Genomic DNA, 14699 nt, shown 5'->3' with positions numbered 1-14699 from the left:
AGGGCTTGTGGGAATCTTTACCAGAAATCTGTTTTAGAGTACTCAGATCTTGAAAATAGGTACTTAACAGCTCTAACCTCTAACAGCCACTAGAGAGTCAACATTTTTTACTTAACACCTTCTTGAATGTTGTCTTGCCTGGAAATTTTCTAGTTTATTGCTTAAGAGAAAAGAAGCTCTTCATGGTATCAAAATGCAAGCTGTTAGACTATCTTAATTTTGGTGAATATCACCTTGCTTTACTGTCCATTTACAATGTGCCCAGAAAAGTCATACACATTTTCCTTTCTCATTTCTTACCTCAAAAACTGTATTGAAAGCATAGTAATAGCAACAATAGTAATGGTAAAGTTAATTATTTGCCTGTTTTGAAAGGGTGTTTTCTGATGCAGGTCTATAAACTGAACTTAATGAATGAACAGTTGAGAAAGGTCTGAACAATTATACCATGACTGCATCCCTGCCTGTGTCTAATAAGGCTGTGTAAAAATGGAAAACCTGCAGAAAGAAATGCTGATGCTGTTCAGCATTAAGCATGGGATAATGCTTGACATGAAGACCTGGGAGTCGAGGGCTGCTGTGTGTGGCAGTGCTCTATACCAAAGAGATGTATCCTTTTATTTGGCTAGAAAAAAAAAAATTTTGTAGCTCATTAAAAGTATGGATTTTAATAACGCTTTTGAACACCTGAATGGTATCTAGGACACAAAATAAAAAGTACTTAACAAAGTTATTCTCTTGTAATTGTTGTAATTTTAATGAAGGACTTTTCACTGTTAGGCTTTATTTATGACAATAGCACACTGGTGGAGTGTGCTTCAGCTCTCAGTTCGTAGTTCTAGGTTTAGATTTTGGTTCTGCACCTGGATTATTTATAGCATAAACAAAATAATGATAAAATAGAAGTTTTAGTCTTGCCTGCAGAACAAGTTCAGTGAATTTGGCATTCCAAAACCTATTAACAGTGTTAAAAGAATGAGTAATAAAAGCAGAAGCTGGAGTACTTCAGCGCTATCAATAAATATTTGCATCTCGGATGACAGATCACGACAAGTCAACCCCCTCATGAGTGTGAGTAATGTGGATAATTTTTGTGGAGATGCAGTGCAGCAACCACATGACTTGTGGTGTGACAATCTGCTGCTCTTCAGTATCTTGACACTTCTGTTGCTTACTTGGAATTTAAAGTTTTGAGAACTAATTACTCACCAAACTCTTCCTGTACTTGCTAGGTAAAAATTGTGAGTGGACAGGTGAGGACCAGAGGTGGGAATGGGGCAGAGAAGTAAAATTGGAAGGAGCACACAGGTGTTTTCTGGAGTGTGGGAGAGGGGAGTGGGACTAAAGATACATTGTGTGTGGGGAAAACGTGACTATGGTGCAAGTCTGTGCACTTGGGTGGAATGTGGTGTAACCAGGCATGCCCGTTTGTTTGTGTCCCCAGAAACAACGTGTTTGCAACTATTCCCTTCAGATACACTTCTAAATTCAAAGATGTATGAGAACACATATCCTAAGCAAGGAAGAGGCTTGATGGCTTGATGTGTATATTTCTTGTCTTCCTCAAGTTTTTAATCAAACAGACCTGAAAGTTCTTCAGAAGAATTAAAATTTTGGCACTTTTTTTGGCACTAAGAAAGCTGCAATGTTTGTATCTTTGCAGTCCTGTCCCACGTGGAGAGATGTAGCATGCCCAGGCACCACCTCCACCTTCTTGCAAAACCTTTAATGAAGACAGATGATAACTCAGAGATGCCAGCTGGGTCATGTGACCCAAAATGATTATGGACTGGTATCTATTTATCTCTTCTGCTGACATCTAGAAATCTCTTATTTGGGAGGGACAGCACCCTTTCTTCTCTTTCCAAATTAAGTCAATAATAACCTTCTAGGTTTGGTTGGAAAATGTAGGTACTGTTATTTCTGGAAGATCTTAGTGATAGATTGGAACTTTGTAATTCACTAGAACCCTGGTTAATGACCTAGCCTTTGCAAGAAAGAGAAATATTGTTATTTGCAATGAGTTGTCTAAAGTGGACTTTTCTTTGCCATTGCAACTGCCTGACGAACTCTGCTGTTGGCAGACCAGGACTGATAAAAGGATTCTTGATTTTTAAGATAAGGAACATTTCTGATCAACTAGGCAAGGCATCCTTCATGTTCTTAAGCTATCACAGTACAAAAGAACTGCTTAAATCATCTGGGCAACCTACTAGTGTGCTCCTCTCATGACTTGATTAGCACTAAAAGTTTCTTTTATGACATTAAGAATAATGCCAAATAATTGTTCTTGTTATATGGTTTGTAAGGGGAGATGTGTGCCTGTGTGTGTGAGAAAAATGGTAATGTTCTCTAGTAACCCAGAACAGTTATGATTGCCTGGATCTTCTGGAAGCACAAGATGTTTTCAGCAATTAATTTATAGACTGAGCAGATGTTCATTATGGCAAGAACCCAATAAAGGACAAGAGCTGTTCTCTGAAAGATTCATAGATATTTTCCCAATAACAGACTTAGGGAATAAAAATCTGCAAATTTTACTTTCTTATTGAGAAACACTTATTTCTTAAATGAGATCTTCGGTTAAGTTTGTCAGTAGACTATCAGTCATAAGATACATTAATGATCTAACAGAAGGCATTTAAACAATTGAAAAAATTCACATTCTTTACTTAAAACATGAATGTTCTTGAGAGCTATTGTTAAATTCTATAAAACATTAGTTTGAGCAGCTTTTTAAATTAATTAAGGAAAAAGTAATTTCCATCTTAATTTTTTTAATTTTGGCCAGTATGTTAGAAGTAAAAATAAACTTAGCATCATATAGGAAACAAACCTAGCTGACAGTGTTGATGTGCTAGATATTGTTAAAGAGAAGCACCAGTTTCTGATTGATTTGTGGAACAAGAAACCATACTAATGCAAATGAAGTTTCTCAAGTTATTTTAGAATTTATCAATTGAATAGGATAGTGAAAAAGCACCTTTTCAATCTCAGTGTTTCTCATTCTGGGACAGTATTTAAAATGGAAGATAAATGAAGGAAATATATTTTAGGTAAATACAGTCATACTATCTTACCACAAATGACAAAATTACATAAAATGAGCTTTGCATTTTTCTAGAAGCAAAAGATCTGTTTTAGACCATTATGCATGAGCACAACTCAAGGAGAAATACTGAGCATTAAAGTACAAGCTTCAAAACTGAGTAAATATGCCAAATGTTGCTACCTGACGATGTAGCGGTTGCAGAATATTTTTAGTTTCGCATTTCTCTTACAAATGTTTGTTATTTCTGTCTTACTTTGTCAGCTCCTTGTATCTACCTGAAGAATTCCATCACTGCCATTTCTTTGCTTGCCTTCTGATCCAGTATACATTCAACAGAGAGCTCAAATTCCTAATGTCTTTCTGGGTTCAGATCCAAAATGCTTCTCCCCTCTAAATGTATCACTGTCAAAAAACCTAATGAAACAAACTTGAATCAATCAGCCCAAAAAAGAGAGCCCAAACGTTTCCTCAGGATTTTGATCGATTTTTATCTAAGGTACTAAGGCAATAATTGTTTATGGCTTTCTGAGTTAAGGGTGAAAAATTATTCAAGACAATGAAGATTCAGCTGTAACTGCTGTAGATAAGATACTACTCAGAAACAAGGGCTACATGGGGCTGGTTTAGATGAGTTACGTGTAGCGTAGCCTTAGCTTCAAAGGAATTTAGCCAAAGGCAGGAACGGTAAAAGTAAAAAAAAAAAAAGATCAAAGACAAAGGCTCCCTGTGCACATTCTAGAATTTGGGATGCAGTCTGTGTAGTCTGCTACTCAGCTGTATACTATGCTCCAAATGGCTTTTCTAAGTGGTCTGTGGTAGTCCTGGGTTTCCTAGTGAGAGAAAAAGACTTTAGCAGTTCAATAGAAATTCTGCATAGTACCTGTGTGGAAAGTGAAATTATGGTTTCCATTGATTTGAACTAAAATGGCTCAAGACTGGTTGTGAATTTTGCCACCCAGATCTGCACGTGTCACATCCCACAAGGGTCATTCTTTTTCATCAAAGCAAATGAGCAAGGCACCCCTGGCTAACAGCAGCACCCTGCCCTCTGCCCGCAGCACTTGCTCTCCCACAAGTGGAGTCCCCTGGCTGCTGTCCCATCCTCCTCACATGGAAGGGAGCAACAGCAGCAGCACACAAGACTGCTGTCACCACATGGTTAGAGGAGGTGCTTGCCAGTAAGAGTTGGGACTGGTCCACCCCAGCCTTCAGCTGTCAGTCAATGAATGTCCTGTGGCATTGGCATGGAGGGTGTGGTATGTGGCTTGCCAAACCAGTTAGGTTGGCCATCACTGCAGTAAGTCAGGAAGTTGATTTCTTTGCCTTCTTGCAAGAACTTGTCAGGTAGCATATTGCATGTGGTGGAAGTAGGGTTCAAGAGTAATTTTAGTATTTGTCTGATACAAAATGGCTTTCTTTTGTGATAGTAAAATAGAATCTCTTCTGTCTCTGCTACAGGAGAGAAATTAATAAAAATGAGTAAGCTGAAATGGCACTAACTTGGTCCCTATGTTTTCTGAAGACTTAAAAACCTGCTTTTGTGACAGTGAATATGTGAATTCCCATGTGCGAGTCCTTTTCTCCAGACAAGAATTGTTTAAACATACAGAGGGTGATAAGTAGATATAAACCTGGTATTATAGTTTCTCTTTGAACTCTCTAGTGTCAAAATGGAGATATTTATGAGATTTCTAAAACTGTTCACCATGAAGCTGTACAAAATACACTAGCAAGATGTCATTAAAAGCAGCAGATGCTATTATGGTTTTGCTGCAAGCACAGCGAAAGTGAAAGCACAGCAGTTCCTCTATTTTTGCCTCTTTCTAGCCTATATTTGTCCATATCTTGCCCCTTTCCTTCTACATCTATTTTCTGACATGCATCATTTATTTGATTGCTAATGGACCCTAGTAGCATTGAGTACATGTGCTCTAGGATTAGGATTTGTGAATAGGAAAGACTGTAATGATTTAATTTTCCCCCCTTCCATCTGTAGTTGCACAGATGACCCCCCGCCCCGATATGTACCAGGCATAAGCAACTCAAGACCTGCATGACAGGTCTGTTAATTGATTTCTTCTATAACTGCTGAAATCTAAAGGGGAGGAGGGCTGGGGAGGAATGGCAGTGAGGTTGACTAGCAAAAGATTTGACCTAGTTTTTTCTATCTGCATGGCTGTGCAGACAGACTCAATTATAAATCTGCTGCTTTAGAAGAGCTTTTATTTTTTTTTCTGTGTGTGAACAGCTGCATTGATTTTGAATGTTCCAGTTTGGTTTCTTAAAATGTAAAATTTTGTCATAGTTGTATATAGTGTCATGAAATATGCATGTGTGGTGAGGAAATAAGGGAAGGCACCTATTTCTGGTGGTTGCTGTGGGGTTTGCTGCTTTCTGCCCTGCTGCTTTATCTTCTCCTGCATGACATTACATGCTTGGTTTTTTGTCCTGCCTGCAGAATTACTACATATGGGAAATACACTCCCTCCTTGCATAGGAGTTATGTGGTACTGCTTTGCACACAAAGCTAAAGGAGGCTGAAAGACTTTTGTTTTAAAATTTTTTATAACATCTCTAAACTAATAATTTGGCCATCTTATATCTATTTATACCACTTGCCCTGGCCTTTGCTTGGTTTGCTTGTTTGTTTATTTTTCGTTCCTTATTTAGCAGTGAAGCACCAGGGATTAGTACTAAATTCTGCAGCAGCATGGGGATTCATGACAGGCTTTGACCAGAGCTTTGATCCTCCAGATGCTCTGAATAAACATTACAACAGACATTTGAAGGGGGATATTCAGTTGCTGGATAGGTTTATGTGTAATGTTTTTCTTCCTTTTGATCACATATTCCTTCTAGAGTGCTTGGTTAACTGAACACATTGCTCTGATGTTGGCCAACAAGGGATTTTTTACCTGTTCTGCATTTCTTAATAACTGATTTGGTTTTAGGGCCTCATGCATCTGCTGCAGGAAAACCATAACCAACTGAAAACCAGGAAACTGACTTCTGTTCCTGAAGCTGCTGTGAGATACAGCTGAAACAGTATCAGGAGATTGCATAAACTCGTCCTTGCTGGTTACAGCCTGGCTTCCTCTCTCTCTGCCTGGAGGCTCTCTTTCATTGTGCTGTAGGCAATGGCCCTGGAATATGGCTTTATGCTGCTTTGCAGTTTCTTGCTCTTTGCTTGTGATCTCTGCTCCCTTGTGGCACTGACTGTGGCTCTGGTGTTGGTTTGTGCCAGCTGGAGATGCTATTGAAAAGGGACTAGCGTTTGCAGTTGGCAAGGAGGGGATTGCAGTGATGGGGGGAGAGCACAGACCAGGGGAAGTTCTGTAGGCTTCATGGGAGCTCCTCCCGTGGCCAGCCTGTGTGTCAGTCAACAATATTGCCCTGCATTAGGCTTGGAAATGGATACATGCTGCTGTGATTTTGGTGAAGCACCATTTGTCAGTCCTTCTTCTTCCTCCCCACTTTGGTTTGCAAGTGCTTCTCTCTGAAGCTGGAAGGATATCCTTGTACATAGAAGCTATGCAATGGAATAATTTCATCACTGTTTCCAATTCTAAAGGAAACTTTGGGATTGTGCCATAGTCCAGGGTATTCCGAAGACTTTTGCTTTTCTTTGTGTGCCTGGCTGTAGCTGGTGGAGTCAGCAGCCACGCTTTTTTGGAACCAGGCTGTGTCAGTAGCATTTCTTTAGGGGATGATGACTGACATGCATGTCAAGAAAATGACTGTCAGCCCCAAGAGATGAAGGGAGGTGCCTGCTCACAGAAGCTGCTCTGAGTATCCTTCTTTGTCATTGTGTCTGCTGGCCTGACATTCCCAGTCCTGCTCTAAGCTATGGTCTTGGGCTGAGGTACTTGGTCATGTATCTTGGATGTAGACATCATGTTTAATTTGTTCTCAAGGAAAGGGAAGACAGAGTTTGGTCTGTGATTCTCTGTGAAGTTGGTAATTACCATGTGCTCAGTGCTTGCAAAGCCTTGTTGCAGTTCAGGCACTATGCAGATACTTAACTGAGTGGTTTGGAGTGTATGCAACAGAGGAGTGTGAGGGTCTTGGCACCACACTGGCCAAGTTAATATGGGGGGATATAAGTTTGTAACATCAGGATTTGCCTGTGCAAATAGACTGTCATGGGAAAGACTTCTAAATGAGTCCTGCAGTAACTCCTGCCTGGTTATTTCTCCTCCCTATTCCATCTCCTCCTTTCTTTGTCCTCTTGCCAAGTGTACAGCACTCCACAGTTCAAGTGCAGCAATATTACACATGGCTAATCTCTAACCCAGCTGGGTGAGAGACTGGCTGTCGCTTCCATTTGAGTTGTCAGATGAACAAACTAGATAACATTCTGGATAGGCTTTGTGCTTTTTTGGCTGAACTGCCTCATAATTGTCCATGCACACCAGAATGCTCAGTTTACTGCACTACCCAGAGCAGTGGGAAGAGCTCTGAAGATCTGTGGCAGAGCTGATTCCCAACAAGGCAGTGTGTTTGTGTCTTATGTTCTGCTGGGAGGGTTTTGGTGGTCGGGCGAGCTTCACATGTGCCCTCACAAGCATGTACACTGCTGCTTTGCTCAAACTGCACCCAGACATTGCCATCACAGCTTGTTTTAAGGGCAGGTTTTTTCCTTCTTGGTTAAACTCTAAAACAAGAGTTATTTGATAACTAAGAAATTAGTTAGAAATTATGTTTCTTGACATTAAAATAATATAACTGACGATCTACAATTGTGTAAAAATCTTCTATAATGATATAACTCATATGGGTTCCCAGTTTTGGTTTTTATCACAAGCAGCATGTACTGTGCTGTGTTTAAAAACAAATAAGCAAGACAGTTCTAATAGTCCAAAGGAGATAAAAAGGCTTATGGCATCCTAAACAGGAATACAAACAGTAACAAATACTTGCCACTTGCAGGTTTTGAGTAGGTATTATCTTACATGTAGTTTGTGACCAGCCAGGGCAAATAGGTACTCTGTCTAGTTTTCAGCATGAGGCACCCTACTTCTTTCTTTCAAACTCTTAATAGTAAAAAGACTCTTTTTCTGCTACTATCTTAGCATCACTTAGTTGTGGCATCGAATAGCAACCACTGGGGGACAATGTTACAGTGTCAAGTCAGGTTTTCTCAAGTAGCCACCTGCCCAATTCTTTTTTTTCTTCAACATCTTCTGGTTGAGGTGGGTGTTTATATTACCATGGGTGGGTGTTTATATTAGGGAACCATGTTTTAGTCAGGTGCCCTGTAGTCAGGTGTCATTTGAAACCATAGTGTGCTAAGTTACTGACAAAAATCTTGTAATGAACTAAAAGAATGATTGCAACACTTTCTTGTGTGTTTTGATGTAGAAAATACACTTGAGTATGAATCCTAAGTGTAAATAATTCTGAAATACCCAAGATATGAGATTGCTTCTTTACTTTCACTTGACACATGCTGCAGCATGTTCAAATGCTGTCAAAACCAGGGTGCCAGCATTGTTGTTGCACAGTGAGCTCCTCTAGATGGCTGGAGCTGTGCATCCTGTGGCACAGCTCCCTTCCCTGGCTGTGGTTTCTGGCTGCAGCAGCCCAGGGAGTTGTTTCCAAAGTGTCGTTTGGGTGATCCGCTAACAAATCCTATTATTTGTTAATGGGATTTGTTCTTGCACTGTTTTGTCCGATCACTAATTGTTTATCATGCATTAGGAGTACAATGAGATTCCTGTCAGCTGTGTTTTGAGATTTTTGTGTGCAAGACTCATTGTTTGCCTCTGATGGCAGGTTTTGCTTCGGGACAGCCTTAGTGCGGATGGCAGAAAACAGAAGGCTCTGCATTTCAAACACTGCAGTGTAGTACTTCCTGCACTCTGGTGGGCAGTAGTTTCCTCAACTTCCCAAGGTAGGGTCACAGGGTCAGTAAACTCTTTTAAAGGGCTGGGTGTTCTGCACTTCTGCATACAGAGCTGCAGCTGCCTTCCAGATTGCTTCCCTGCCTTTTTGAAAGAGTGTCCTGCTGAGTTGGCAATCAAACAAGAAAGCTTTAAGAATATTCAGTAATAGAATAGAAAGGTGAAAATGTACAGGAAAAACTGGAAGCTAGTGAGGCCTAGTTGCTTTTTGTCTTTGCTGAATGTTTTGATCATTCAAGGATCATACAATGCAGGTGGAAACTACTTCTCAAAAGGGGAGCATCTGAGCTGGTTTTTGAGATTTCAGATGTGAACACTTGTATAGGTATTTTAATAAATCTTATGCTGTAGCACTTCTTTCGGGAAAAAATATAGTAAGCCTTTGAATTATCCTTTGAGTATCCTAATATGGTTTTTTATACCATTTTTTCAAAAGAATGCTTTGTAAGAAATACGAAATCAGATTTCCAAAGCAGAATCTGAATATAGTCCTGTGATGATTTGGCTTGAGCATCTAGTGAGTTCAACTTCAGGTTTGCCAGTGTCTCAGTTTAGTGATGCTGTGTTGATGGGGTGAATTGCATCAGATCACTATTCCAGCTGAAAACTCCATGCTCTTCTGGAGTAGTGTGCAGTGATAGTCTTCAGTCTCTTGAAGCCTGAATATGCTTCTTCTGTGGCTGCAGTAAAAGTGGCAAAAAGGGGCAAGTGAGGGAGAGGAAGCCCAAGCACCTCAGGTGGTTGCCTGTGCTTACAGTGTGATACCTGGGCAGGTTGAACCAGCCTGCTTAATTCTGTCTGCAAATTTTGAACAGTCCTTATTTTCTTAAGTAACACCAATTTAAGGATAAAACAGGGAAAATAATAGATTGTGTTCTTTGACTGTATGCTTTTTTATGAATAGATTTCCTATTTATCTACATTTATCTCTTATCTTTTTGTATTGGTAGCTGATTATAAATAAACTGAGGAACTAGGTTTTTGTACCAGATAGGAGCTGTGTTTTGTTCTGAGTTCGTGTAAAGTGTCTGGAAAGAAATGAGGCTCTAATTCTTGTATTTTAGTAGTCAGACACTATGCTGAAGTTTGATTGTATACACACATATATTAAATGTAGGCATGCACAAATTTATAAAAATATATGCCATTACATATGCTTTATATATGTATGCTTGTTTCAGTGTACATACGTATTTGTGTTCATATACATACAGAAAATACAGTGAATGAATATTATTGTGATCATTTTTTGTGATTAATACCTGCCAGCCAGAATGAAAATTGGTTCCTCTTGAAGCTCCTGCAAAAGATTTGAGGATTTTATGACCTAGCTCTTGGAATCAAAGGTTGACCTCTAAGTCAAACCAACCATCTCTATTTCAAGTACTTACAGAAGTACAACCATCCTGCAGGGAGGTGTCCATGACCTATTCCCTCTTCAAAGGAAACAGAATAAAGATTTAGTGTGAGCACTCTACTCAGAGCAGGAAAACTCCTGAAACATGTCCTACCTCCTGAGGTAGGGAGAGAAATAGGATTTGCACCAGAAGTAGTGGTTTGCCTGTAAGATTGAGGCACATATTGAAATTCTCTCCATCATATACCCTGACAGCCCACCAGCAGTACAGAAGCTGAACTCACACAAGGACAAAGAAAAAGCTTACAAATATTGAAATCCTTTGTTGTGTGTGCTTTTGTTTCAGGACCTTAAGTTTATGCCACTTCCAGGTAGTGTGATGACAATGTTCATTAATTGATAATAAATAAATGCAAATAAATAAAAGATAAAGTAATGCTGCAGGGTCTGGAGCAGCAGAACAGTGTCATTGTATTAGGGTAATCTACTGCAATTTCAAAAATAATTTATCAGTCTTTCAGTTATTTCTGTGCTGTCTTCCTGCCCTTTTCCCTGTCCAGCATTAAATCCCATTTGGATCGTGTGTTTTTTCATGTGTAGATGTTTTGTGGTTGGTTCTTTGCTTTGGTTGTCTCACACTTGCTGAAATGAAATGAAGCCATGTATCAGTTCTGTATGTTAGAAGGTGGCAGAGAGGAGTACAAAATCTATGGTGTCAGGAGTGACAAAGGATGCTTTGGGATTGATTGTTCGTTTTTACCCAGTCCAAGAAATAAAAAAGCAAAACTAAAATTGGCCAGCAATTAATTCAAAATGAAGTGGAATGTTTCACAGAGCCTGAATTTACATTGGAGAGCTCTGCCATAGACTGTGGAAAGTTTTCACAGGCTCAATGAGCTACTAGTGCAGCTTGGGGAGAAGGGTCAGCTCTTTGGGGACTGCTACGTGCAAAGATGCCTTTTTTGGTCTAAAAAGTCCCTAAGCCACAACTTTCTAGAAGTTGGGAGAATATTTTTGTCTCCACTGACCTTTAGCAGTGGGCTACAATTTTGGAGACTGAATTTACCATTTACCCTGACTCGTGTGTTCTGATTTTAGTGCAAAAAGGGTGAGAGTGATACCGTCAGAATTGCATTGTCCATACCTTCTACAGCCTTGGTGATGCTGGTGGAGGGCAGCTGAGAGAAGCTATTGTGTGTGAGAGATGGGGGGACTGGAGTCCATCTCCCCTTCCATTCTTTCTCACTCTCCCTGATCTGTGCTTGGAAAGTTACAGAGTGACTAAACTTTATTTTTAGAGATTACAAAGAAAGAAAGCATTAGACAGCTGGCTGCAAAAATATTTATTTATGACCTTTGTCTACATTTGTGCAGTGCTTGTTGCTATTCTGGAGCATGTAGTTCCCCCTGACTTCAGTCTTAGAGTTTAAGGAGAGACTGAAATGCTTATAACTTTATGCACACGTATATTTTTAAAAAAATGCTTCCATATTTGGAAAACAGGACTACTTCTGTTTGTAAAGTGCTGGCCTTATTTGTTTCCCATTTTTATAGTAATATATTAACTGAAAAAGCAACTGGAGCTCTACCAGCTACTGCTGGTAGAGGCTGGGCTGGGGTGGTCCCATATTGGTGGCCAAACACTCCTGCATGAGTCAGTCCCCTTATGAACTAACCTGGAGAAAGGATTAAATAGATTTTCCAACATTGTGGGGCACAGAGGTTTAGCAGAATGTGGGATCAGGGTCTGGAATTGGGTCAATGATCAGTGGGGTCTGGTGTGCAGCTTGTAATGGGAGCTAGCAGGTAAGCAAAGGTAACTCAAGCCAAATATTACTGGTCATGGTTTTTGTTATTGGATCAAAATCTCCAGAAAATGGGAGTATTTTAAAATTTGCACCATGAGGAAATGTGGTTTTAGATGTTCAGTTGAAAAGGCAGAACAATATAAATGTGAGAAATCCACTGCAAAGATGAAACAGTCTTACAGTGATTGAAGGATATATGTCAATCATATCAGTTGTGTTTCTTAAGAATAACTCTGCTAAGACAAAGCATTTCCTAATACTGCTGTTGAGTAATAAGGATAATTTGTTTAATTTACTTAAAATTATGTGGTTTCACTCTGTAATAACCAGTAAGTCTGAAAGCTGAAATATAGATACCAAGTCTGTTGTTTTACACAGCTACTTTTTACCATAGCTTTTGTTTTTTGGAAACACATGTGGATTGCACCGTATAGCATTTAGTTTTTCTAATTTAGTATGACATCTGGGATGATGATGCTAGTGTGAGAATAATTGCTAATGCATCTCTATGAGAAGAGAGAAGAAAGAGGAGAGGAGAGAAGAGAAGGAAAAGCATTGAACATCTGAGCTGAAAGGCAGGTGCCTATGTGTGCTTTTCTGAAGTCATTTCAGCAGGGTTTGGAATTGGTCCCTCTGGAAGGGTTGGCTCTGTGCTGTCCCTGACACTGCCCTCTGAGCTGCTCTTAAGAGCCTTTTCACAGAGTATCCTACTGACAGAGTTGTGTGCTTGGCTTTTTGCTTGGGCAGACAGGTTCTCTCCTTTGAAAAGGTTTCATTGTGGGAGTTCTGACCTATATCAGCACATCCAGAAATTTTCAGTGAAGTTAACTTTGCTGTGTACGTACATTTTGGATGAGATTTCCTCCATTAAGACCCCTGGCTGTTCTTCAGACATTGTACAGTATTATCTCCTCTGTAATGTAAGCTGTTGTGAAACACAAAGCCAAAACCACTGCTGGGAGAGGTATACTGAAGTGACAGCTCTGTTTATGTGCTGAATTTGTTCTAGGACTATTAAGATTTTTTGGGTTTGTGAGGGGTTTTGAATGTTTTGTTTTAGTTATTGCTTGTACAAGTAACTTCTGAGTTAAGTAGGTTAGCTATACCAAAATAAAAAAACAAATTCAGTAATTGTTTTTGTGGCAGTGAATTGGTTGAGCATCTGCTCAGAAGCAAGCCTCTTCTGCTTTTACTCATCCTTAGAGCAAATTTAGATTGTTTCTGTTTAAAACCAGCAAGTAATGTCCAACAAGTTAGACAATTGTAATCATAAATCCCTGGAATAATCTGTGTTTAGTGAGCATAAAGTAGATGAGCTGGGAAAATTTGCTCTGCATCACTCTTTCAAAAAAAGAGCCAGACTCCTTAAAACAGATTTGTGTACATCTTTAGCACAGAGAGGAATTTCTGCTGTTTTAACTGCTTTCCCTGATATTTGTAAGTGTACTGGTAAAAACCTATGAGATTTTATGGACATATTTGATTGGCAAGGAATAGTTTGCTATTTGTTTGGTTTTTAGGGTGTTTTGGATCTCACAGCTGGCTGGTGTTAGCAACATGAGCAGACTTTTATGCAAGCACCACTTGAACTATGCCAGTGTATTGAGAGTTTTTACCTGTTTCACAGATACTATATGTAATGTAATGTAATCAGAACCTTAACTGGAGTTTGTTATCATGGAATGGTTGTGGTGGGAAGGGACCTCTGGAGATCCTCTAGGTATATTTGGGATGACTCAGAGATGTGCTGCACCTTAACATTCACTTCAGTTTTTTCTAATTACTCTACATTTATGCATCCTCAGCACAGGAAAAGGAGAGTTGGCTCTCATTGTGCATTGACAAGTAATCAACTCAAATGTTTTTGTGGACAGGAAAGGCTAAAAAAACCCTGCATATTCTCAGGCTACATGGGGACTTCATAGCTAAGGTCCTGCCTGTTTGCTTCATGGTATTTTTTATCTGTTAGCAAAGGTCATGTAGGAGCAGTCTCCAGGGTGATTTTGTGCAGATCCTTTACGCCATGCTGAGGTATCTTCTCAGAAAATAGATTGTTAATTAGGGGATGGATGGTATGTAATAACAGGCCATTAGTTGTGTCTGTTGGTCCATAATGTGACCTGCTTTTGAAAAAAATGAATGACAAAAGGGACTGATTTAAGCTGTGATTAACCAAGATTTTTTAGGAAAGTGTGAAATATGCTCTGGCTTAGCTTTTCTCACTTTCACTAATGAAAATTTCTGAGTGGGCTTCTGTATTGAAGTTGGCGACAAAATAAAGTTGCTCAAATGAGGGAAGGAATTTTCTGTGCTTAAAATACTGCAAGGGAAAAAAAAAAGTTTCACTAATTTGTGGGATTAAATGTATCAAAGTGAAAAAAAAATCTCAATTTACTTTGCCAGTTATTGGTGGGTTTGGGACCTGGCAAGACTCTTGCAGGTCCTTCCCTCTGATGGTCACTTATCTTAGATATGCCAGTTTTAAGTGCAGAAGTACAAAACACCTGTATCAACCACTCTTGTTTTGATTCTGGTTCTGTTGAATGGATAATCTTATCCTTTTGCAAAAATAATTGGTT

The 14699-nt window shown here is 39.4% G+C and overlaps 1 protein-coding gene across 2 annotated transcripts in view; it reads left to right on the top strand.

Moving 5' to 3' along the window:
* Positions 1-14699, top strand: part of CERS6 (ceramide synthase 6) — an 88473-nt gene that overhangs the window by 11946 nt on the left and 61828 nt on the right. The window lies entirely within an intron of this gene.

Source organism: Erithacus rubecula (genome assembly GCF_903797595.1).
Source record: "Erithacus rubecula genome assembly, chromosome: 8".
Taxonomy (NCBI): domain Eukaryota; kingdom Metazoa; phylum Chordata; class Aves; order Passeriformes; family Muscicapidae; genus Erithacus; species Erithacus rubecula.
This window is presented reverse-complemented; position numbering and strand designations above follow the sequence as displayed.